Consider the following 24,727-nt stretch of genomic DNA (forward strand, 5'->3'; position numbering starts at 1 on the left):
CACGATCGCTTGCCCTTGTTCTTGTGGGAGACTTTAACTTCCCAGACATCTGCTGGAAATACAACACAGCAGAGCGAGACCAGTCCTGGAGATTCCTGGAATGTGTGGCAGATAACTTCCTGAGACAGCTGGTGAGTGAACCGACCAGAGAAGGTGCCCTGCTGGATCTCCTCTTTGTGAACAGAGGACTGGTGGATGATGTGGCGGTCAGAGGACGACTAGGGCATAGAGATCATGAAATAATAGAGTTCTCTATTCTTAGGGAGGCCAGGAGAGGGCTAAGCAAAACTGACATCCTGGACTTCAAAAGGGCTGACTTTGTCTTGTTTAGGCACCTGCTTGAAAGGATCCCTTGGGAGATGATCCTGAAGGGTATAGGGGTCCAGGAAGGCTGGACACTCTTTAAGAAGGAAGTGTTAATGGCTCAGGAGCAGGCAGTCCCCAGGTGCTGTAAGAGAAGCCAGTGACAGAGAAGACCACCCTGGCTAAACAGGGTGCTTTGGCTGCAACTCAGGGAGAAGAGGAGACTTTACAGCCTTTGGAAGAAGGGGCTAGCCACTCACAGTGATTACAAAGACACTATGAGGCTATGCAGGGCAGAAATCAGGAGGTCTAAAGCCCAGCTAGAAATTAATCTGGCTTCAGCAATCAAGGATAAGAAGGAATGTTTCTATAAGTATGTCAACAGCAAAAGAAAGACCACGGAGAGGCTACATCCCCTGCTAGACACCGGAGGAAACATGGCAATGAGTGATGAGGAAAAGGCTGAGGTGCTTAATGCCTTCTTTGCCTCAGTCTTTAATAACAAGACTAGTTGTACTGAGGGAATCCAGCCTCCTCAGCCAGAAGACAGAGACTGGGAGAACGACCCCCCCGCAATCCAGGAGACAGTCAGTGACCTACTGCATCACGTAGACACACACAAGTCTATGGGACCTGATGGGATACACCCAAGGGTGCTGAAGGAGCTGGCTGGGGTGCTCGCCAAGCCGCTTTCCATCATTTACCAGCAGTCCTGGCTGACTGGGGAGGTCCCAACAGATTGGAAACTGGCCAATGTGACGCCCATCTATAAGAAGGGTCAGAAGGATGATCCAGGAAATTACAGGCCTGTCAGCTTGACATCGGTGCCCGGGAAGCTGATGGAGCAGCTCATCCAGAGTACCATCACACAGCACATGCGGGACAACCAGATGAACAGTACCAGTCAGCATGGGTTTATGAAAGGCAGGTCCTGCTTGTCAAACCTGATCTCCTTCTACGACAGGGCGACCTGCTTATTGGATGAGGGAAAGGCTGTGGATGTTGTTTACCTCTACTTCAGTAAGGCCTTTGACACCGTTTCCCACAGCATTCTCCTAGCAAAACTGGCTGCTCGTGGCTTGGATGGGCACATGCTTCACTGGGTAAAAAACTGGCTGGATGGCCGGGCCCAAAGAGTTGTGGTGAATGGAGTTAAATCCAGTTGGCAGCCGGTCACGAGTGGTGTCCCCCAGGGCTTGGTTTTGGGGCCACTCCTGTTTAACATCTTTATTGATGATCTGGATGAGGGGATCGAGTGCACCCTCAGTAAGTTTGCAGATGACACCAAGCTGGGTGGGAGCGTTGATCTGCTTGAGGGTAGGGAGGCTCTGCAGAGAGATCTGGACAGGCTGGAGCGATGGACTAAGGCCAACTGTATGAGCTTCTATAAGGCCAAATGCCAGGTGCTGCACTTTGGCCACAACAGCCCCCAGCAGGGCTACAGGCTTGGGGAGGAGTGGCTGGAGAGCTGCCAGTCAGAGAGGGACCTGGGGGTGTTGATTGACAGCCAGCTGAACATGAGCCAGCAGTGTGCCCAGGTGGCCAAGAAGGCCAATGACATCCTGGCTTTTGTCAGCAATAGCATGGCCAGCAGGGACAGGGAAGTGATCTTACCCCTGTACTTGGCACTGGTGAGGCCACACCTCGATGACTGTGTTCAGTTTTGGGCCCCTCACTACAAAAAGGACATTGAATTACTCGAGCGTGTCCGAAGAAGGGCAGCGAAGCTGGTGAAGGGTCTGGAGCACATGTTGTATGAGGAGCGGCTGAGGGAACTGGGGTTGTTTAGTCTGGAGAAGAGGAGGCTGAGGGGAGACCTCATTGCCCTCTACAACTACCTGAAAGGAGGTTGCAGAGAGCTGGGGATGAGTCTCTTTAACCAAGTAATGAGTGATAAGACAAGAGGGAATGGCCTCACGTTGCACCAGGGGAGGTTTACACTGGATATTAGGAAGTATTTCTTTACAGAACAGGTTGTTAGGCATTGGAATGGACTGCCCAGGGCAGTGGTGGAGTCCCCATCCCTGGAGGTGTTTAAGAGTAGGGTCGACATAGCGCTGAGGGATATGGTGTAGTTGGGAACGGTCAATGTTAGGTTAAGGGTTGGACTAGATGATCTTCAAGGTCCTTTCCAACCTAGATGATTCTGTGATTCTGTGATATTTAGTCCATAAACAAGTCACTGTGTGATTGAAGGAAATTTCTTTTTCTTTCCCTTCAACAGTGTAAGGATTTTCCTTAGAAGCTGATATGCAGATCAGCCAACCTTGTAGAAAAGGTAAGCAGTATGAAATTACATGTGCGTTATTAATAATTCCTAATAGGAGGAAAAGACCTGACAGAAAGGGTGAATTAAATGACTGTAATAATTACAGAGATGCATTACTTGGGATTCATTCCGGCACATTTGTGATACTCTGTAAATGGGAGAGTCAACTCGGAACTCAGTGAGAAAGCATGTCCTTGCTCATTAACAATATTTCCTCTTGAATTTAAATTCTTTTACCTCATGTTCATACAGTGATGCCAGTACTACACTGGTAAGACAGCTTTTTATTATAAAAATGCTTGTCTAAATACATTCATTGAACTACAGTTCCCAAAGTATGGAACGGATTGCTTATGTCTATTCTTGGACCTTTATCTACTTATCTCCTTTTTCACTGAATTCCAAGAAGGCACCAAAGAAGTATTTGTTAAATACTGTGTAATAACAAAAGAGTCTCTGGGAAAAAAAAAAAAAAAAAAAAGAGTAACATGCTGCACTCTGCAAAAAAAGGATGGGAAACTCTTTGGTGATCTTATTATGCTAGCCTTATCTGTCTGTTAGAAATTTTAATCCTGCTTTGATCCAGTTGTCTTTCTTACAACTGATTTTCAGATTACAGTATCTCTCTCCATGTGCATATATTTTCAGCACAGGGCTGTCTATATGCTGCTTGACAAAGCAAGATCATCTGGATAAGATTGACAACAGATTGAAATATTTTAAAGAAAATGCTTTTATTATATGCCACTAACTTATTCTCAAGATCCTGCTTGTATTTCTGAAAGAGCTAGGTGAGTCAGACAAGTGTGTGTGCATGTGTGCATACACACACACCACCACACACCTGCTGCACACACCCAAACCCAAAATAAAGGAAGGCCTTTTTTCTAATAAGGAGAATACATAAATGTCAACAAGAGAGGTAAATAATGGACATCAATTTGAGTAAGGAGTGGGAAATTTGATGAACAGCTATGGAAGAAGTCTTGATAAAAAAGAAGTGAGGAGAAGCAGTTGAAATAGGCTGAACATGTACATGAGTATGGAGAGCCCAATACTAGAAAATACATGAAAGAGGAAGTATGCAAAACATCTGTGCTGTTATGTATCAAATTTCATCATAATCCAGCTTTGGTTTAAATATAGGTATGAAGTACCATACTAGTTTACAAAAAAACTGGGACAAAGCTTGGAAAACAGGACTCTACCACACAGTGAATGACTTCTGCTCTGTAACTTACACAGAAGATGAGTAGGATGTTCATTGCAAAGGTATATACAGTGAAAATTACTGTTCCTGTTTAAATTAGAACACCTGGTTACAATGAATTGGAAAATACCAGCATGAGTGTGGGAATTTGGGGTTGGAGGGGAAGGGAGTTAGTTATTTACAGAGTATTTTGGCCAGTAGGTTTTCTTGTGTTTGTTCCTTTTTATGCTTAAAAAAATTTCCACTATAATTTATCTGTCCTGTATAAATTGATATTAGAGAATTCATATTTCTTTATATTCATAGGCTGGCCAGTACCTCCTTCTATTAAATTGGCAGTATGTTTTCCTCTTTTGGTTTTGCTTATCTGTTGAGAAATTTTTTAGAAGTTTTGATGAGAACACAACCATCACAAGAATATCATTGCATCTAATAAATGATTGTGCTGAGTTTTTAGATATAAAGAGATATAAATATAACTGAGAATAAAGTTACCATTCATCCACATTTGAGAACAGGTAGATATATACACTGGTAGGTCTTCTCATCTGCCATGATCAACCAATGCCTGTAAGAAACAATTACTTTGCATTCTCATCCATATCAGTGAATTATCGCATGTCTTTAAGGGCTTTTCCTGACTTGGCAAAAAAAAAAGCAATTACTGTTGCATCTTTTCTTTTTGAAAAGTTGCATTTTAATCATTGCTTACATCTGTTTGGTAAGATCAAACAGCAGTGATATGTTCCTGTCTTGGAAGTCCGTTCTATTTTTCTCAGTAAACTCTTAATATTAAGGGGTTTTGTCTAGTCCGAACACCATCAGGGTCATTGTGCACAAGTCATTTTCATTAGGTAGGCAAACAGAATACCTCCCAGCACAAATTCTTAGAGCTTGTATTCTACTTTGATGATATTTTCCTCAGTGCAAACAGGAAAGCAGAAAATGCATACAGTCTCTTCCTTGTCATTTGAGATCAAGCACATACTCCAGAAAACACATATTTGTGAAAGGAACAGGTCTCCTGCTACTCCTTGAGTGGCAACAGACCATGCACTCTATAGATGTTCCTTGGTTCACTAATCTCAGTTATTTCAGAAGATTACTAACATTACAGGTTGTACCATTAAACTATAGATTTGCTCCTCAGCAAAGTCAGGGCTGTTGAATGAACATAAAAGAGAAGACTTTATAAAATGTGCCTTGTCTTACTAGGTATTTTGTGGGGATTTTTATTTAAGGCTGTCCAACATCGTGCACTGTAAGATAACATTTGGAACTGCTTTTAAGCTTTAATTTCTTTAACGTGGAGATTGAAAATTTCTATGATGTTGATCCTATTTGTCTCCAAATATCTTGGGGAAAATGTCAAATCAGCCAAACACTTCTGTTTTGGAGGCTTCAGTGATCTGGTTTAACGTGTAGCTTAGTAAAGAGTTGTGTCAGCACAACTGAGGGCATGGAGAACTGTGGTACAGGACAAACTGTCCAAGGTTATAAGCTTTTGAAAAAATGCACATAAGAAATTTGTTCTTGAAAATGCTGCATCTGTGACAACTTCAGGATAGAGATCTTTTTAAGAGCAAGGTATCCCAGAAGATTTTCGAAAAAAGGGATCAGCTATTGAGGGGATAGAGTGCACTGTCACTAAGTTTGTAGACGACACCAAGCTGGGCAGGAGTGTTGATCTGCTCGAGGGTAGGGAGGCTCTGCAGAGAGATCTGGACAGGCTGGAGCGATGGACTAAGGCCAACTGTATGAGCTTCAATAAGGCCAAATGCCGGGTGCTGCACTTGGGCCACAACAACCCCCAGCAGGGCTACAGGCTTGGGGAGGAGTGGCTGGAGAGCTGCCAGTCAGAGAGGGACCTGGGGGTGTTGATTGACAGCCGGCTGAACATGAGCCAGCAGTGTGCCCAGGTGGCCAAGAAGGCCAATGACATCCTGGCTTTTGTCAGCAATAGCATGGCCAGCAGGGACAGGGAAGTGATCTTACCCCTGTACTCAGCACTGGTGAGGCCGCACCTCGATGACTGTGTTCAGTTTTGGGCCCCTCACTACAAAAAGGACATTGAATTACTCGAGCGTGTCCGAAGAAGGGCAGCGAAGCTGGTGAAGGGTCTGGAGCACATGTCATATGAGGAGCAGCTGAGGGAACTGGGGGTGTTTAGTCTGGAGAAGAGGAGGCTGAGGGGAGACCTCATTGCCCTCTACAGCTACCTGAAAGGAGGTTGCAGAGAGCTGGGGATGAGTCTCTTTAACCAAGTAATGAGTGATAAGACAAGAGGGAATGGCCTCAAGTTGCGCCAGGGAAGGTTTAGACTGGATATTAGGAAGTATTTCTTTACAGAACGGGTTGTTAGGCGTTGGAATGGACTGCCCAGGGCAGTGGTGGAGTCCCCATCCCTGGAGGTGTTTAAGAGTCGGGTCGACATAGCGCTGAGGGATATGGTGTAGTTGGGAACTGTCAATGTTAGGTTAATGGTTGGACTAGGTGATCTTCAAGGTCTTTTCCAACCTAGATGATTCTGTGATTCTATTGGATTCAAGGAAGAGGAGGTATGAAGAGAAACTACAGTGGACTGGGGTCTGAGTTTCTGTTGAGTGTGGGTATTTGCGTAGGACACGCAAAATTTAGTCAAGACAGGAATTAGATGAGTGGGGAAAATGCACATGAGAGTAATGATATAAGAAGAACAGGAATCATACAGGGTATCAAGGAAACACTGAGACTGGGGAAACAGCAAGACAAAAATAGCACCCAGAAAGAAAAGAAGACTGGACAACTAAGAAAAAAGAAAGCCAGAAGCCAATGGTAAGTATGCATGACAACATCTGTGTGACTAATTTGTGTCTGGCTGTAAAGGAAGTCAGAGCTTACTAAGGGGAAGGAAGCAGCAAATTGAGAGAAAAGAGAAAATGTAGCTGGATGCAAGGATCTAAGGGACTGTGAAAGGCTGGGTATAGACTGCGGATTTGCAAGGGATAAATTATGTAAGCCTAAGAGAGACAGATCAAAGCCTGGGGAAATGAGCAGAAGTGCCTGTACTCACTAGACCCCCCTGTACTGAGCAGCAGCAGTAGAACCAGTTCCTGTTTCTCTCCATTTGTTTGTTATTGTGAAATATTTATGGTTCTCATTTCCTAACAGTGTTGATCCACATACAAGATTACAACTGTGCTACACAGTAGCCATTAGCCAAAACAGTAAGCACACATGTGGCAAGTTTACATCCTTAGAGATATTCAAAAGCCATCTGTACATGGTCCTGGGCAGCCATCTCTAGGTGGCCCTGCTTGAGCAGGGGATTTGGACCAGATGACCTCCAGAGGTCCCTTCAACTTCAGCCAGTCTGTGATCCTGTGAAGTCACAGCCCAGTGTCAGGTGTTGTGAAGGAGCAGGTCCAGGGGAATGGCTTAGTTTTTCTGAGTCCTGTGAAATGCCATACACTCCTCTCTTTCTCTGAACTGCCCATACACAGCAATCTCTCAAAATTAAAGAAGTGCTAGAGTTGAAACTTCCTTCTGTGCCATTATTTCCATTCCTATATATACTATAATATTTTCAGTTACATAATTACATACTATTTGTTTACTGTTCCTTAAGACTTGGGAAATCATGACTGGTTTAACAGAGCCTGATTGCCATAATGGAAGAAAACTCCTGCCGCTAAAGGAAATACTGTGCATAGTCTGAGTTTCAGTAATCTTCAAACAAACTGGAAAGACTCCTAAAAATCATGCAATATTTATATTATAGATTTAGGAAACATACTAGTTACCCTGATTTGCATCTTTCCCGAGAACTGTTATTTTTGCAGCTTAGAGAGACCTGCTAACATTTCTCTCTGCAGTTCGCAATAAAGACCATATAAAACAGATGCTAATAACACTGCGTTTTTGGCATAATGGTAAGTATGAAAATGAACATTCACAATTTGATTGCATACCTGTTCAGAATTTATAGAGACAAGTGACCTTAATCTGTAGAAGAAACAGCAATAAATATTTACAGATCTATGTGAGAGCTAACAATGCAAACAGGGGTTGTATTGACATACAGACCAGGGTTTGGTTTTGCCTGGTCATTTTTGCCCACAGCCACCAGCCTTTGCTTGTAACTTGTTCTGGTTCTGGCACATCTTCTGCTTTCCTCTATGTTCCCTTTTCCCATGGTCCTGAATCTCTGTTGCAGGTGCCCACATGAGGAGAAACACCCTGGCCACCACTGGGAATTTTCAGAGGCCTTCCAGTAATTGTCTGTAAGAACACTTCAATGATGCAAGTCACGTCCTTACAAGCAATTTAATTCTTAATCGCTAGTAGGGAGAAACTAAAGGTTATCATGGGAAAATGCCAAAGAAATACAATGAGCTCTAGGGAGATATAGGGACTCATTTTCTGTCATCTTCTGTGGTCATTTTTACACCCAACACAGCAACCCTAAGCAGTGGCATACAGGAGTAAATGATGCCAAGTTTCAGCAGAGCTGTAGGATAATACAGCTGCTTGTAGATCATAACTCCATGAAATAAAGGGTGGAAAAGGGCCTGACTTTTATCCGTATAGACTGACTACAAGCAAAGCAATAGCTCTTCATTTCTGCATTAGAATTGTTTTTTCCTCTGCCATGCTCTGCTTTCCTACTCCCCTTTTAGCCTGAAGGAGTGTCTTTTCTCACAAATACTGACTCTGCATGCCTTGAGTCTGGCTGCATAAGTGTTGCATGGGCTTGCACAAAATGTGGTGCTGCGTGGTGCTGCATACTCAGAGCTTTGAGTCCTGAGCATATGAACAGCACTCAGTGTGAGCTGCCAAGTCAAGTTTCTATGTGCTGAACCCCATGTAGGGTATGACGATGGTTTGAGAAGCACATGCACTTTCACATTTTTAAATGTGTACTGGTGTTCAGAAGCTCCAGAATATTTTCAGATATGTTTACATATACTTCTAAATGCATATATATGTTATGTATGTGTGTGTGTGCTTCTCAAAAGACCTGAACTATGAGCTTAGAATGTTTTTCTAAAATCCCTTTCTGAGAAAATACACAGTAACTGATGGCACTATTGACATAATTCATAAACGGAATAGTTGATTACCTGTTGTGTAATGGAGCTGATGAATATTCATAGTTCCCTTGGTATGGAGCTGGCATATTTCAGCTAATTAACTCTTCTGCTTAGTTGTTGGATATGCACACTTTTTGTATGATACCAAAGTACGTTTAATTGAGGTTTGACAGATAATACCAAAGGCAGTTTGCAAACAAACAAAGTAGACTCCTCTGTCATTTCCATAAATGGAATGATATCACGTAATGGAAACTTGTATAAAAATTATCTTTGTCACCCCATTTCAGAAGTGCCTAAAATTCACACTCTTAGGGCATGTTTCAGTTAGAAATTGGCAAGAGAAACACTTTCTTTTAGATACTATACTTATTTCAAAGGAGCATACAAATTTCTACTCATAGTGTTTCTAAATGTTGTTAATAGTGACATTATCCCCTTTACTGAATATATTTGAGAATACTGTGCAGCCTTTGAATTAAAGTTTTAAGATATTTTTCCTTTGAGAATCTTGGATGCAAGCCAAGGTAAACTAAAGATCAGAAGTTGAGCTGCTTTCTCAAGCAGTTTCTTTTTTAACTTCCTACTGTCTTTTGCTGGGAACAGACCTAGTGACTGGCAAGGAGCACAGCCTGCCACAGGGTCCTGGTCCCCATCAAAATAAGATGCCTAATAATATGCCCCAAGGCTGACTTTGGGATGTGTACCCAGGTATCCTTTCAATAGCTTTGCCACCTTGCCTCAGTGGTAGGGCAGTCGGATCTGTGCCTGGGTCTTGATCCAGTGCAGAGTCCAGACACAGCTGAGGTGTGTCCCCAAACCAGGAGCTTTGAGCTTTTGTGGTCTGATAGCCTAGAGGTACCCCAATATCCAATCAGAAGAAACTGATACAAGTGATGTGCTCTACTACTCTGCTTCCATGGAGCCCGTGCTGGTACCTCTTCCTCTATTCTAGTCATCTTTCATCTCTCCTGCAGCTGAAGGATTAAAATTTCCATTCAGTGCCACAATGTTCTTATGTCAATGGGACACATCAATCCACCCACTGTTCTTGAGTTACTCTTTTCTGCCTATCGAAATGATAGCTTACTAATTTTTAGTCTTAAATTATATTTACCTCTTTTTCTAGTCTTTCCTGTATCCCATAACCTTATCCACCATAATGGCATTTTCCCATGATTTTCCTTGATATGTTATTGCACAGAAGATTTATGTGAGTCCACCATCTGCAACAGCATCTTTATGTCTAATTGACTCCTGACTCTTTTTGGATCCCATCCTTTTCTCTGACCCATGACTGCTAACACCTTCTAAAATAAAAATATCTAATTCTGGAGTGTGGGTGATTTAAGAGTTGGTTACAAAAGAGAGCTTTTTAATCAAAGTCATTGCTTCAGACCCACTCCTTGTTACACAGGGCTGGACTTCCTCTGGAGGAATCCTACAGACATAGGTTTAAGGGAATAAACTGTGCTTGCTCTAAAGCTGGTGGGAAAATATTTCCATGTATACAAGCTCTAAGTCATCCACAGCAATATTTATATCAGATTAGATGTGTTGTTGAAAAACAAGCAAATTAAACCACCCAGAAAAATTCCCCACACTATGCACTAGTTTAATATACAGTGACATCAGAGTTAGACATCATGTTAGAGTATGTGGTTCTCTCTTAATTCAGTTAAATCTGCTTGCTGCCTAACTCAAGTTTACGTAAGTAGTTATCAGAAACTCATCTAGATCTGTCCCCTAAGGAAGGTGTGGCTTTACTTATAACCCAAATTATGAAGTTCTAATACATACTAAATTACATTTCTGATCTCAACCATTAAAATTTTATTCAATTCAATGAAAATCAATTCTACTGTTCATTTCTGAAATTGCATCATTTACAGGCATAGTCTCTAATCTGCTCTGAAACACCATAGCACTTTTCTGTGTCTGAAGCTATAAAATAATATAATCTCTTATAATCATGACCAGTATCATTTTTATGTTCTTGATACAATTTATTAAAGAAGGAGTAGAAGATAGAACATGATCTCTTTGAAAAGTTAAGGTCTGAACTACATTTTCATTATTTCTTTCATGAAACTAGTGGCAGGCTGGTTCATGTTCTACTTCAGTAACTTCTTGTGAAGAAAACACATTTAAAAACTGATGAGTCTTTTTCCTTTTTATATTTGTTTTTTCTGTCTGTGAAGCTTTAAAAAATGAATTCCATAATGAAATTATTTTCTGTGTAGAGCTAAGAAGTTGAGGCTAATCATATCTTACCTACATGATGATGTTATTATAAATAGCTAGCTATTAAATCATAACAGCCAATCAGATCATGTAATATATAAATCTCATTTCATAATAACCTTTAGTAGATTTTGAAAAATCAGTATGTCAAAAGTATTTGGAAAATAGCTATTTTTACAAATGTTAAAGCTGTATCAGACTTGGTTTTTTACTGTCAACCACGTTTCAAGGAACAAAAGTAATTTTGCATTCTAAAAAGGCTCAATTTGGGATTTTTCAAAAAATCAAATTTAGCATGGGGTTTAGTATGTGAACTGTTTTATTGCCTTCCAGTAGCAATAGGGAACAGTGGCACCTAGGAGAATCTTCTAATGGGATTTTAAAGCTTTTTAGCATTTTTTTCCCCATTTTACCCCAATGCTAGTGAAAAAATAGCTGAGTTTTTTTTAAAAAATAGGAAAAAAAATTTCTCTGTATCTGGTGGTAAATCAATTCACACAGTGTCTGAAAATGTTTGAAAGAGTTATTCAAGATCCAGACTAGTCACAGGGAAGCTAGCTGATCTGGTCTACAGAATTTTACCAGTGTCTACCATGATAGAGAATGCAGAAATCAAGAAACAGGTGGCTTCTCTAAAGACTGTCCTTCCCCTGAAAAGGTAAACCAGTGAATATTTAGTTGCCAACCTTTCTCTCTTGCTTGGGACACCATATTCTGCAAATATCTTTATGTTTGCACCTGGATGACTCTCCTGGTGGTGAAAAGTAGCTGTGCCCCTGGGCTTGCACTGGCTGCACAGGGCAGCCCAGTTCAGGGGTGATGGCAGGAGCGTGTGGCCATGGATGTGTAATTCCTGCTCCCCAAAAGGTCTCCACAAGCAACTCAGAATGCCCACTTTGGTTCTGAGCCTTTGAGCCTCATGAGATGGGTTTCTTCTTTATAGTACCATCATTTTAATTAGTGCAAGCACTGAAATTATCAGATAGCAGTACTGTAATGACCTCAGCTAATGCACTGGTTTTAATGTTGCATTTTAAAACAGGCTAATGAATCTGATTCATGAAAATATTCTAATAGGCATTTTATAGTATTTCTGCGTAGATGAAACTACAGATTTATAGTAATGAAAATGTTCTTGTAAGCAGGTAACATTCCAGCTCTCCCACCCCTCACAAGACTGTTTGGACTAGTGTTAGCTTTTAACACTATGATTGTCGAGCACAAGTTTTTATCCAGACCAGAGCATGATCCACTTTTGTCTAGTTTAATCAGTCTCACAGTAGACCCCCTGACCTGCTTGCCCAGAAAACTGAGAAGATAGAAACTCACTTGATAATCCCATGACCTGGAGTCAGAAATCACATTGCAGTATCTCTCAGGAACACTGACATTCCCTTTTAAGAAGCCATGTATTTAGAGGCACTGGCCTAAGTTCATATTAGAAGGTAAGACCTGAGACAAGTAGCTCATAAATAAAACAAATAAGGTTACTTGTATGCTGCCACTCTAAATTAATTGACTTTAGCAGAAGTACATAATGGAATTGTTTTGATTTTGGGTTTCCTTTATGTAGAGTAGCAGCAACTTCACAGAATTTCTTGGAATTACAGGAATAGGAAGTGGGCAGAATTATGCATGCTACTTGTTGAGCACTGGATTTTCTGTTTCTGTTATAAACAATCAGTGAATACAGTGGCTAATTGCAGGTAGGTTGCAATGTTCTCCTTTGATTTTCACCTCTCCTGTATAGTGGCAATGAAGTATGATTATTTTAGCTTGCTAATAAAATGTTCCTTTTATGGTAAGTGGTATATGTCCAAAGATAATGCTTTACGGGCAGTGTGTCCACTTACCGAGTTAGCTATGTATCTTAAGACCCATCTGCTCACCAAAGGAAGAATTAGAAATATTTTCTCTTGTTCCCTGTGGGATAGCAAAACATCAATCAGTAGATCTGATCCAGAATAAGCTGCAGTGATTTTTTTCCTGCAGAATTTAAAAGTCAGATTCCCATCCTCTTGATTTTATGGAGGCAAAGACATACTACAGTCGAAATTAGTTAAAGTATTTATGGACTAAAACAATAATGTGAATAAAAATGTCAATCTAGTCATCTAACACTAAATAATTAAAAGTGAGATCATCATGAAATTCCTTTTTGCCTTCAGGTGGCTATTTTTCTGTAACCTTTTTGGAAGGTGTCACATGCTAGGAATAAAATGTAAATAAAACAGGCAAAGGCATTAAGTTGCATTACAACTGCTTTTAACTTTAATAGGATTCCCTGGATCTGAAATAACCACTGTTATTTAAAACTTGACCTCTTTGATCTGGCAATAACTTAGCCTTTTAAGCCAGAAGGTAGCACAGTCAATTATACTTAAGCACTGTTTTCACAGGAGACTTGGCCTTCCTAATGCAGATTCAATGATATTGATAATGTTGGCCTTAATTTTGCTTTTGCATAAGTAGAGTGGTAAGTGATTTCATTTATATGTTTTAAATCCAAGATAAAATAAGAGTATGCTCTCTGATCCATTGACTAAACTTCTAGGACATACTTTCAACTATTCTTCTCTTACCCGAGTGCTACTTGTATGCCTGCTTGCTTTGCTAATCATTACTATTTCAGTATATGATATTTAATCTGGAAGTGTTCAAGTCCTTTTTCTGGCATAGTCTGGACAACAAATTTGAATATATGTGTTTAATGTCCATTAAAAAAGAATCCTTGATATTAAATGAGGATTGAAATATTGTGCAAGGCTACTGGAATCTGAAATATTTTACTTCCCATAGAGCAATGGAAGCGCTTGTCCAGCAGATGAGTTCAGTCCTGTCCTGAGAAGATCAATCTCTTTTGTGTTTGCTACTAAATGCAAGTACATTTCAGTGTGTGGATGGACATGAGCAAGAGTGACAACTTAGAAGTAGTTAAAGCTAATTGTCAAATACCGGATCTGAGTGAAGGGATTGGAACGAGCAGATGAATGACTATTTTTATCACAGATATGCACAGATATTTCGTGATGGGCAGACTGCACTATTTGAATTTTTTTTTTGTTATTATTTGCTTAATTCTGATGTTAAAACTGAAAGCATAAGGTAATATCCAGCATACCTCCCTGCATCAAGTTCACTGCTCCACCATCACAGGGCTGAATGTGATGTGGAAATGTGAGTTAAAGTCTTCTCTGCACAGCACACCCTCGAAATGGCAGTAGTCCCTTGGACTGCCTCAGCCCAGCCTCTGCAGGGGAGACCTAGGCTGTCCTGTATCCCTGACTGACAAAGTCCCTTCCAGTGTGGTCACTGAATGTCAGGTTTTAACACAGCAAGAAAAATCCCCAACAGCCAGAATGAACACTGCTCCAGAAAGTAAACACATTGCAGGTCACTTGATACCCACAGGTTACATATGGGTTGGCTGGCAGCTGGGAGGACACAGCTCCCTTCTGGAGGCAGAGAGCCATCAGAAGGGATCACTCCTTTCCCAGCAGGGGCCAAAATCAATCATCTCAGCTGTATTTATGCAAAAGGTTTACATGAGTATATACAAGCACAATGTATTTTTATTCACCTATCAACAATGTGTTTCCCCTATGTGCAAAATACATAGAAAAAAAAGCTATGTGGTAAATTAAAATATTGCCTAAAACAATCCAGGGGTATGTTGAGAATGTGTGAGAGCAGTGCATTTACATTACATTAAGTACAGTTAAGTCCTTCTGACTTGAGTCCTACAGCAGATGTTACAGAAGGAGCTGAAACAAACGTTTCCCTGGAGACTGGTGTGCCTATTTGCATTATGGCAAGAAATATTTCAGAAAATTTCAATCATGTTTCCTACCTCTTTTCGCCTATCTGAGACTTTCCTTTTTCTCTTCCTTCCCACCCAATGAATCATGGGATGTTATTACTCAAAGTTACTGCCTGTAAAAGAACCCAGAGATCTCCTTTCCCCTTCTGTGCTGCAGCTTGTGTTCAGGAGAGTTTCTCTTTCAAGGCTCTGGGAGCTAGTAGGTAGCTATATCTCTGTTTTCTCTTTGCTAAAAAGCAGTCAAATAGGGCCACTGAGCACTTTCTTTCTCCATACCCTGTTAAAAGCCTGTCTGAAAGCCTGTTGTTTGTGCTTGATGTGAATCAGAAGAGGCTTATTATACACATAGGAGTCAGTGCCAGAAGATGCCCAGTTTGTGTCCACCTTCTACTATGTTAAAGCTTAGGAATGGATAAAGATCCTTAAAACTACCCATGGTATCTAGAGGACCTTAGCGACCTTACCCGTACAAGGTTTGATCATATAGTTGCTAAGGTATTGCTGAATGGCCATAGTTGCCTAGAAGCTTGGTTCTGCAGATGGGTACAGGAATACTTCACTCTTCCAGTCGTCCTCTGTGGAACACAGATGGATTCTACAAAGCAGGAAGGAAACCCTCCTGTCTTTCAGATCCTCTCCAAGGAGGCAAGATGTGTGTGGGAAGCATCCAGGGCTCATTAAAGACAGCAAGGTAGTTTGCCACCGGTAGCAGGAGATAATTTTCTTGGTGGCAGACGAGAGAGTTTTTGTGAGAAAAGGAAAAGCAACTCACTGTGGGAGGAATGTAAGTGGGAGCCCAGACGTGTTTGCTTTTTGCAGATTCTTGGTTTAGTTTGTGGAGAATATTAAGTTTCAAATAGTGATTAAAGGATGGGAAGACCCAGTAGGGTCCATAGATCAAGAAGTAACAGAACACTTGCAGAAAGCTGCTTCCTGTAGAAAGAAGAAGCAACTGTCAGTCTTCAAATACAGAGACTCTGCTTCTAGGGAGAGTAATTTTCAAAGCCATGAAGAACTGGACAGATCCCAGGAATTCAAAAGTAAATATGGGGCTTTGACACTTTTGAAACAAGGTTTGTTTATAAAAGGAACCTGTATTTTGTCTCCTACTCTTGAAGAAGACTGAAAGGTTTTCAGCAACTTTTGTGACCAGCCAAGCTTTAGAAAAAATATCCAATCCACCTCAGAGTTGGACTGCTTCTCCATGTCTGTCTTTAGAGTGATTTAAACCGTGATTAAGATTTCCAGTTATATTATAGCTGGAAGGATAAAGCACAACAATGAAAGCAGAACTAAACTGCAAAGCAACCTGGGGACAATAAAGAAGCCAAGCCACAGGGAATGAGAAAGATATTCACTAGTAAAAATATAAGCTGTTATGAAGTGCCTTTCAATTCTGCTTCTCAGAGCAAAATGCACATTCCTATTCTTGTTATAATCTGGAAGGAACTGAGGCACTAGGCATTGAAATGACATAGGGAAGGGGCAAATGCACAGAAACGTGTCATAAACGTGGAACATGAAGAGATGACATTTGCTGTGGAAAAGTTTCAGAAGTGTGTTGGGAGGCAATTTTCAGTAGTGAAGCTATATGATATTTCTTATTTGCTTTCATTTTTGACTGGAACAAAACTAAGCTTTTCAGTATTTCTCTAGGAAGTACAATTCTGGAGGGAAGAATAGTAAATTTGGGTTATTGAAAATATTTTACAATTATTTTGATTTCTGTTTCAAAATATAGTACAGAAATGGGACAAATAAATATTTCAAGGAAAAAGTGAAATTCTTTATTCAGAAAAGACTGCAATATGACACTTTGACATTAAAATTCCACCCTTTTTTTTTCTCTTTGAAATAATATTCAGCAAAATCAACACAGTTTAGCAAAGTATTTTTAGTTTTGTCAGAACCATATTTTCTGACAGAAAATGGTTCCCTTAAAATTTTTTGAGACCGGCTGAATTTCAGAGCCATATATCTAGACTATCCTACTGCTAATGCAGAATTGTCCCCTGCAGTATATTTTACCAATGCTTTGTCCAGTCTTGCTATAAATGTCTCAGACAATGAGACTCCCACTGAAAGATTACTCCGTAGTCTAATAGATCTGTCAGAAAGATTTTCCTGAAACTCAGACTATATTTTCCTTGTCTTAATTTGGGATGTCGCGGAGCAGCTCATGAAATGCAAGCATAGTAAATCACTTGAACCAGATGGTATTCATCGGGGGGTTCTGAAAGAAATAAAGTGCGAAACAGGGAAGATACTGGCAATAAATCATTAAAAATAGCAGCTGTTCCCTTTAAAAGGGATTTTAAAATCCAGACTGATGCCTGTACTTAGAATAAAAGTATTATTCTTTTTTAACTGAATAAAAGATCAGTTTCAAAAATTGCAGCCTGATAAACTTAATCTCAGCTTCAAGGAAATCTACTAATAGTCTGACTATAGTCCAAGTATTAGATCATTATAATTTTAGACCAAACCATGGCATCTCCCACAGGGGTAAATAACGGCTCTCTAGTGTGAGAGAAATCTTTGGAAGAAAGACAGGCGCAATTGTGTAGGAAATTCCAGTCTAGAAAAATTTATAACTGATGACACTAGCTTTCCTGGATTTTTTAAAAAGCTTCTAGAAAGGCATTTCCAGAAGAGGCATTCTTTGGAGGGGGAGTTTGCTATTACTAAGCTGAATAGTGTAAATGAAGGCTCCCAATGCTAACAGGAGCTAACGTCTGGGGAGACAACAGGGAAGGAGTTTACTACACCAGATGTCCAAACCTTGCAGTAGTAACGTCTGTCATGATAAGATTTTTATTTTGCTTTAATATGCAATGTGCTTACATTACAATAGGCAAGGTGAAGGAAATAAACATTGCAAATGGAGCATGAGCAAGTTAAGTCTTGTAATGGTCCCTAGGTCTGGTGTCAACCCTTTCTTCTCCACAGCCTCCAAAAGAATCCTTTATCAGAGCCAGTAACCATAGGAAATTCAGTGCATCCTGCTCTAGTTTGGATAAAATTTCCATCAGTGGAATTTAAATAACAAACAAACCTCTCCCTGTGAAGTCTGTGTGAATTATCTCGTAGGTAACTGAAAAAGTGACACAAGAAGGGCATATTTCTGTTTTCTTAAGAAGCAGGTATTTGCATTACAAAGCAGGAGCAAGACAAATTGGTATTTCCGTATAGAGATGAAGAATTACATTTATTATTATTCAGATCTTATCTCCAATTGTGTGAGAAATTTAGCAGGTATTCCTGGGGCTTGAACCACCTGTTGAGAAAATCTCACAGATTAGTGTTGCATGAGCAAGTTACAGGAACAGAATTGTGAGCAGATAGTGAAAGCAGTCACAGAAAGAGGAACACACACTCAGCAAAAGCTGCTGGGAGTTTTATAAAAAGCCAAAGAGGACTGACAGCTTTAAAAGAATTATTAATTCATCTGAGTGCTTTGGACAGGGAAAAATAAATGATTTGTTTCTTTTCTGCTGTGTCATTGTGGTGCCTACTTGGTCCATTTGGATTTCCTCTCTTTAGGTCTCATTCACGGTGGCTCCATCCACCCTGTCCTGCTAGATTCTTGTCAGGAGGACCAGCCATCAAGGGTATCTGCAAAACCTCACTCCTAACATTCATTTTGTCTTTTGTAGGCATCACACGTTCAGCCCTGGCTCAGGCTGCTTACATATCCCATCTGCATTTGCATTAGATAGGGTCTGAGCCCCCATAGAATGTACACTGGAATCCCTGCGTGGAAGGATTGGATCTGTTTTCTACAGATGACCCAGGAGGATATAGCTGAAGGCCTACTTTATTCCTGTGCAAGGACTTGGGGAAGAAGGGACTCTTGCAAATACTGATCACACCAAAGTTTTCCTCAAGCGGTCCTGGAAGGCTGCCCCAGAGCCAGCAGCAGCACCATTCCTACAGCAGGAACTTTAACTGTGGTTATTTTGACTTCAAAGCTGTTGGCATAAGGAGTGGAGAACTCCACCTGGGCGCGTAAGGATTGCTACTGAAGTCTTTGAAAAAAAATTCATATCTGCTTAACTAGAAATATATCCACAGGTTTTTCTCGCTACAAACTCTGTATTCTACAACAGTATTTTTTCCTCTTCAAAATACTCATTGAAAGACAGACTCTTACAGGTTTCTTCTGGCTGAAGAAACCCTTATTTGACAAGTGCCTTGGCATAGCACTGCTATATTTTACACCTGCCTGCCCTTCCATAAAGTGCAACAGCTAGAGAGTCTCAGGCAGAGGTATAGTTGAGACCCTGTCCCTGTATAACCTTGGTTTACGATTCCTCCACAAAGGAGCAATCTTAGGCAGCTGACTGAGGCACCCTTCCCACTACCAGCTGATGCCCAAATGCAAATCTTTTTAAGTAAGAAATCCAAATTCTGGGCCACTGTTCACACAAATCTGAGCGTATTCTGCCTGTATTTAATAGCATTACCACTGAAATCCATGTGTGAGGGAACTGGACGTGGTAAAGAAAAGAATGTGTTCCATTTCTGTGATTTCGCAATAGGGGGGATAAATCTTAAAAACAAAACAACAACAACAAAAAGAAACTCCCCAAGCAACGACTTCAATTTCTTTTGCCAAATGTAACAATTCATGTAAGTCACCTGAAGCAGGTATGCTCTGTGATCTTTGTGCAGTCCTAATGCCTTGATTATCCTGAGAGATACACTGGAGTGCTCCTTATGCTGTTTGCACCCAGGTTTCTCTCCAGTCTGCAGGGAGATGCAGCCCCTGCAAGGCCAGGAGGCAGCCAAGGTTTGCACCTATTGCCAGGACTGCAGAGTGCACCACAGAACAAAGATGCAACCATTGCGATCCAGTTTGATCCTTATTTTTCTCTCAACTTTTCCTTCTGGTATTACAATTATATGGGCTTCAGCAGATTTTGTTTCATATGGAGTGGACTCCCAGAATAGCATCAAAGTTTGAAGTAGCCTCTCTGGTTGAAAGCTATCTTTGGAAGTCTATGAAACCACTCAAAAACTTTGAGATCCATTTAGAAATCATGATTTCTTGAAATACAGTACATTTATTTTTCTTTTCAAACCTCTCCCTTCAAGGTTTGCATGTTTACAGAGCAATCCCTGTACTGTGAATGCTGCATAAGCATCTCCTTTGCATTGCTGTAGGAGGTCAGGCTGTAAGAAGAGCTGTAGATACTCAGAATTTACCATAAAATGGCTTTTGTTCCCTCTAATGATTTTCTGCATTAATTACGCTCTGCTTCTCAGAGTTGCTATCTGGAATTTCTACCAGGCTGTCATGGAAAGCAGTGGACACGTAAAGCTGGTAATCAGTTTTTTGGGGCATAAAGTGGGTTCTTCCTGGTGACTAGATCCGTGGTAGGCTGTTGAAGATGTTACATAGTCATGCTGTCAATTGTGATTTAGAACTAAATTGTTCATATTGGATTGTGTCGCTGCCTTAATAATTAGCATAATTTTAATGTGCTACTTTGCTGACATATTACCACCATGATACAAAGCCTTGTTGGTTCATGTCTCTTTGAAGATTGCTCCCAGAGTTGCCCCATTGTTTCCTTCCAGGGAAGGAAGTATTGTCTTACTATTGTTGACCTGGAGTACTGTGGTAATGACGTCCCACCGTGGTATGGCTTGCCCCCACTTATCTCAATGTAGAGCAGGGTCTCGGACCGGAAATTTTTCAGAGTTTAACATAAAATACACAAATATGGTGAAGACATCACCATTTTCAAAGACACAGAAGAAATCTTTGGTTAGGAAAAAAAGATAAAGACTTCCAATATAGGGATTATATCATGTGAAAGGAAAACACTGTGCCTTTTCTCCCCTTTTTGTAGATAAAACATTAATGGATAAAATAGGGGATCATATTCCTCTTTTGAAAAACTTACTACTTAGAGATTTGAAGAAAAATCAATGTGACATTTGAATACGCTTTGAAGTTCTTTCACAGCTTGAAACTTCACAACTTTTGTCTCTCTCTTTTTTTATCAACTGTATTCATTACATTTCCATATAAAGCAGTCTGCTTGTTAAATACCATCTCTCTTCCTCTTGCTCTTTTCCTCTTGCTCACTCTCTTTTTTCCCATTTTCCCCCCTCCTGCCACTTTGCTCTCCAGGAGGATTGAACACTTTCTCTCAAAGGTAGCAAAACACCATTCAATTAAAGCTCTGGCCTTTGTAAGGACAGATAATAACTTTGATCGCTGCATTTGTATAATTAAGGGACAGGCCTCCGGTTTAAAAGGGCTCCTCGTTTGCCTTTGAAACAGCGAGAGCATGATGAGTTTTCTGCGGCACCAGCGCAGTAGGAAAGTCCCAGTCTCCTTTGGTGTCACATCTATCTGCATCCCCCAGCCTGCTCGTCCCCTGTCCCAGGGACAACGATTAGGCAGCACCCCCGCTGGCTGCAGATGGAGTGAAGCGTAGCGATAAGGCGAGCTGCCTTTCTCCCCTGCCTCAGATCGGTGGAGGGAGAGCTCTTCTTCACAGGCAGCCCAAGTGTAAGCCGTTTAAACAAGCATGCAGGAAATATTGGGGTAATTACCAAGCACAGGGAGGGGGTCTCCGGCTATCAGCAGCATTGAGAATGGATTCGAAAACTTGCTCGGCAGATTAATTGATCCTTTTTCTGCAGCCAGTCTTTTGAAATAATTCTCACAGCAGCTCATAGCTGAAAGTTGGGAGAGTGCAGTGTGCCGAGGAAAGGCATCCTCACCCACAGCCACACGTATTTACTAGCGTCTGCATCTGACTTTCTTCTCCACCAAAGCGTTAAGAATTTTAGCGATAATTCATGCTTGGTAAATTTGTTTTCTGTAATATGATCAAGCCCACAAAGGGAGAATAAAAAGCAGTGCTGCCTGCGCTTCCTTATCGGCAGTGATGCCGGCTAAGTGCTCTGATCACAGGAAGCTGCTCCGAGGCGCTCCCGCACGCTACTTAATTCAGTTTACTTAGAAGAGAGTTTGTCATGGTTTTAATTTTCAGTTTTGCACCAGCAAAGCATGCTGCTAGCTCAGTGGAGCAGCGGTGACCAGCAGGCCCCCACGGAGAGCGGACAGGCTCCTCTCCATCCCGGCGGGCCACTCAAGTGGAACATCAGCCAAGTGGCGGGTTTGTTGCTGGGGAGATGAGCACCAGCCTCTCCGTCCCCTCCGCCCCTGCCCTCGCTCTTCCCAGCTGGCAGAGGAGGGAAACTGGCAGCGCAGACCTTGATGCTGTACCCGCTTCTCACATTTGTGTGGCAAAGGATGTACCAACAGGAGGGAAATGGTGCGCGGCGTGTTTGTAGCAGTGCACGTGGGTCTCCTCCATAGCTGCGTTGGTACAATAGCATGCATTTTGTGCATAAAGTGGAGAAGTATGGGAGAGGAAGGAGAGTTTCAAGACCTATGCCATGTTGCTCTCCTTGCTGTCTAATATTAGTTGCTCATTTAGGGAAAATAGAATACTGTTCTGTGATTTAGATGGTGTGCAGCAGAGAGGATTTCAAAACTCTTTATTAGCACTGCCCTAACAACTTGAGATAAAGCAAGTGACAAAAATGTCGTGATCTAATTTTGAATACCTATATTTGCACAGAATGATCTAGTATCTTGGCAGTTTCTGTCAGGGCACCTATCAATTCAGACTGCATTTAGTCAGCACACAAAGTAAATTGCTATCCTACTAAAGAGCAGTGAACAGAGCAATTAAAATCCATTTCTATTATGGTTGCCAGCTTCTTCATACAGGAATAGAAAGATATTGTAGAAGGTCTCTTAAAGCCAAAAACTTAAAAGTTCCCCTATGTGCTTTCCCTGTCTCCATTTTTTCCTGCCTTCTTCAACATTATTGGTACATCTGTGAATGTCATATCCTTCACTCCCAAAATACCAAGGGCCAGACTTTTGCAATTAAATTGCAAGCATTTGCATGAGGGAAATTATGTGCTGACATTATGTAGGTTCAAAAGACCAAAGATTCACATGATTCGCAGCCAGGCAGATGCCTGTTCTGCCACTAACGTGTACACATCTCTTTTGCAGGCACACGCACAGACACCCACATGGAAAGTCTGCAAGTGCGTGCATATTCAGGGTCACACTACAAGGCCCTGACTTCTACACAGTGCTCTCAGTAACCCTCATTTCTTATTTGGTGTTAAGAAGTTTTCAAATAGAAAATACCATTTAGTGTAAGCAGATGGATTTAAGAAAATTGCTGGGATTACTATGACTACGTGCCCATACACCTTCATCTTTCTGTCCTGTAAAATGGTGAGAAACATGTCTGGCTGATTTCCCAGGGTCTCGTTGAAGTATTCTCACGTGTTTTGACCCACAGGTCTTATATTCCTTCAACCTTGGGTGGTGTGACAAGGTAGAAAGAATCACAAATCTCATTTGGCACTACTGAATTTCACCTGTCTTTACACTACAGTGCAAAACAGAAGGGTCCAACCTCACCCCATTCAACTGCACTCCATTTTGCATCCTGGTTTACTTGTATTTCTCAGGGACTGGGATGCCTACAGAGCTAGAAATGAGAGGGTATCTTTTTTCCTGCCTGCCCTGGGCCACAGTTCAGTGGTTGATGAATAGCAAAAGCAGGTATCTGCTCAGGCAGAGGGCTGAGGACCTCTCAGCTGCTCAAGCTTGCTCGGAGGGTAATGGCAGTTAGAGGACCCAACTCCCTAAGGCTGCCACAGACTGGGAAAGCACAGAGAAGTGCCCTTAAATATACCAGCCACTAGTCTTGTAGAGACATTTACCACAGGCCTGTATGGAAAATGGCATTAGTTACATGTTGTTTAAAATCCAGTTCTCTATAACTGTGCAAATGACGGTTTGCAAGGGAACATATTACTAGACCCCAGAAAAAGGGCCATGGTATGGCTGCGCTGAGGGCTTTGGATGCACCCGTGTTGACAGTGTTGCACACATGGGAGCCTGTTTTGTTTTGAAAAGAGCACAGCCTACCTGCAGCTTGCACTCTGTCATAACGTATGTGAAAATAATATTCTACTGTAAGTGTATATAGCATAAAGGAAGCCTTTTGCACAGTGCACATTCTTGAAATTAATCTATAGCTCTTGAAATGTACCCATTCTGAGGAGAAGAAACAAGGCTTGAAAGCACTCCAAAGAACCATGTTGACACCACAGCTGCTGTTTTTAATACCCCACTGTGCAGGGTAGCATCCTGAAAGAGACTAAAAGCCTCTGTCCATCTACTCATGCCAGATCCAAAGCAGGTGGCTGTTAGAGCTGTCTTTTTCCTGTTGCCAGGCTTTCTTTTGGGGATCCATCACAGAGCCAAGGGCAGTCTCCAGTGGGACTTGCCCCAATTGTTTACTCTATTTAGATTTAGCTAATTAAGTGATAATCCTAAAGTATCAGGGCACATGTGAAATAATAATTATTACTCACAAAGCACAAACTGAGCAAATGATTTGTTTTTGTTTTGTTTGTGCCTAAAAATAATACATCTGCCTCTCCAAAGACTGTAAAACTGCTGATCGAAAGTTGCTCAGTTCATCCTGGGATATATTTCTACTGGCAAAACTGGAGTTATAGACAGGATGAGTTTGGCCAACAGAAAAAGACAGAGTTCTGGTTTCAGGGAAGGCATATATCACAAAAATCTGTGGGCTGAACTCAGCTGTGACATCAACAATTTTTTTTAAGTTTCCTATCAATGGTAAATGTTGGAAGGGCCATAACTCCTGGTCACAGGAGAGGTTCAGAGATGAGTGGGACAGCTTTAATGGCTCAGCATTTCTGAAGACATGTGATGATCTCCT

This window comes from Strix uralensis, chromosome 4, assembly GCF_047716275.1.
Source record: "Strix uralensis isolate ZFMK-TIS-50842 chromosome 4, bStrUra1, whole genome shotgun sequence".
Classification (NCBI taxonomy): Eukaryota; Metazoa; Chordata; class Aves; order Strigiformes; family Strigidae; genus Strix; species Strix uralensis.